Raw genomic sequence first — 2,997 nt, 5'->3', positions numbered from 1 at the left:
TTGTTAATAAGAGATATGTGTTTAATAAGAAAATCATAGTCCATATTGGTTTTGTTATAGTCTCCAGCACATGTTTTATATATTTGTAGTGGCCACGACTGCCGTCAAGAACTTGTGTATCAGCCCATCAAAATTCCTACCTAATTAATGTCCAATATCATCATGTAGAAAAAAATGCCATACAACCTCTAATTTTGCAGGCACACACAGAAACGGTGGCCAAGCATTGTGACCTTGTGATGGCGATGGATCGTTTGTTGTTACTAATAAAGCCGTGTTTAACAAGAAAACCACAGTCAATGTTTCTTTTGTTGTAGTCCTCCAGCACTAGTTTTATATATTGGTAGTGGCCACGGCTGCTGAAAATAAGTTCTAAAAATGTCTTATAGGCTCTAATTTTGCAGGCGCACGCAGAAATGGTGGCCAGACATGGTGACCTTGTGATGACGATGGATCGTTTATGGTTAATTACAGTCATGTTTATCAAGAAAACCGCAATTGATGTTGGTTTTGTTGTAGTCCTCCGGCACTTGTTTTCTATATTGGTAGTGGCCACGGCTGTCATCAAGAATTTGTGCATCAACCCATCAAAAGTCCTACCTAATGTCCAATATATCATCATATAGAAAATAGATGTCCCACATCCTCTGATTTTGCAGGCGCACGAAGAAACGTTGGCCAAACACGATGACCTTGTGAACCTTGTGATGGCGATGGATTGTTTATTGTTAATAATAGAGGCGTGTTCATAAGAAAATCACAGTCAATGTTGGTTTTGTTGTAGTCCTTCGGCACCTATTTTATATATTGGCAGTGGACACGGCTGCCGTCAAGAACTTCTAGAAATGTCCTACATCCTCTTATTTTGCTGCTGCACGCAGAAATGGTGGCCAAAAATGGTGACCTTGTGATGATGATGGATCATTTATTTGTTAATAACAAAGCCATGTTTAACAAAGAAACCATATTCAATGTCGGTTTTGTTGTAGTCCTCCAACACCCTTTATATATATTGGTAGTGCCCATGGTTGCATCAAGCCATGAAAATCCTACCTAATATCCAATATCATCAGGTCAAAAAAATGTCTTTTTTTGTAGAGTACATGACTACTAAACTCACGTTGAAGTCGTGACTGCAAGATTAAACAAGTACTCAATAAGTTAAGTTGTGTGCATGAAGCTAATCATTCAATTTAATAGTTATTCAACGTTCAATGGATGCATTGGTTTTCCATGGGCATATGCAACGTCCAGGCAGGCACAAGCGCCCCGCAGGAAATCAGCCGTAGAGTGATTGTGCCTATCTTTATCTTTATCTTTATATCTATCTAATCTATACCTACTGTACCTACTAGTGTTTGTCTACATATATGCAACATTATCCTGTGAATCCGAGGTGTGTCGTCTATACCCGTATCCCTTCGTTTTCAGCCCCACGATTTAAATCCAATGTCTCACGTGCAGTCAAGCAAATATTTACATTTACGTGCCCTCTTTGTAAATATATACCCCCCTAAAGCTTGTGATCCAAGATCCCAACCCAAGGCCTCGAGTCGTGCGTCCTTCCCTAGATCGTCCTTGCCAAATCCCTCGCATCAGCTCCCGAATAAAATCCCAGCCCCGGAGGGCTTCTACAATGGCAACTAGCCAACCATGGCCTGGAAGAATCCCTAGAAGTCCTACAAGTAGCGGCGACAATGGGTACCCGACGATCGTCTTGGCGGCGAAGCCATGACGCACTGGGGTAGTGACGAAGCGTCTCAAATGAGGCGCCATACCCCCTGGATGGCCTTCGTCGATGGCAATGATTCATGTGTAGCCTCTTGTCTAGAGAAAGCTGTAGGTTGTAGCAAATGTACAAGTGCAAATATTGCCCTTCTGTATTCAGCCAAGTGACACGCACACTATTAGTGCGAATGCTCATATCAGCAGATTGTATCAATGTTGTAGTATAATGAATGACAATGACAATGGCTTGGCATTTGGCAAGAAGTATCCGCTTTGCTGTTGTCAAAAAAATTCAGTTACCAATTCAGTTTATGGGTTGGAAAAATAAGTGACTTTCTCAGTCATGTGGTCAAAACATATATTATTCGGTAAAGCTTTTGAACTGCACAAGTGGCCTGGGATGGCTCTGTCCAGTTTTGAGATCAAAGGTATAAGCAAAAGTCAATATCATAAGTTTCCTAAACATCTACAAACTTTATTGTGTGCTCCTGGATGATGAAGGTCTGACCAAAAATAAAGAGGTAAGAAACATGCATGTATTGCCACTACACAGCATTACAAGTTATCTAGAAACCAGAAATTTAATCATGATTAAATATGTTCAGAAATTTGACATGCATCAAACTTGTCAGATATCAAGCCAAATTTAATTTGACATAACACAAATTCTCATCCATTACATGAACGCAGTACATCAAAGTGTACATGATAACATAGATACAATCATTCTTTGCTTGGACAACTTTTTGTATCAGGAAGCCTTTATGTACTTCAGGTTTTTGTACCAACTATGGAAACATGATTAAAATTGTGATTTGTATGTAAGGATGTGTAGTGGGTTAGTGGCAGTATATCAGGCATCTCGATAAATGCTTTACGACAACCTGGATGGTTAAGTATGTTGCTGAAATTTAGAAGTTTAGATGATGAGAATGCTTGCAGTTGCAATGTTTATTCTCATGCCTGAATTAGACATAACACAATGCAGTTACCACTATCCTGCAAAGAACTGCAGTTACCATAGTATCTGAGTATATGAATGCAACGATGTTTTTTTAAGAATCAAACGGTAAGAAACATATGGAGCAAAATGAGTGAATCTACACTCTAAAATATGCTATATACATCGTATGTGGTAGTCCATTTGAAATCTCTAAAAAGACAAATATTTAGGCAGGCCCGAGCCCAAGGAACCTGTGCGCCCGCACAGCCCCCCGTTCTCAGAGGCCTCACATTTTGTATGCGGTAGTAGTTCGTGTTCCTGATACT

This window comes from Triticum dicoccoides, chromosome 2B (genome assembly GCF_002162155.2).
Source record: "Triticum dicoccoides isolate Atlit2015 ecotype Zavitan chromosome 2B, WEW_v2.0, whole genome shotgun sequence".
NCBI classification, from domain to species: Eukaryota; Viridiplantae; Streptophyta; class Magnoliopsida; order Poales; family Poaceae; genus Triticum; species Triticum dicoccoides.
This window is presented reverse-complemented; position numbering follows the sequence as displayed.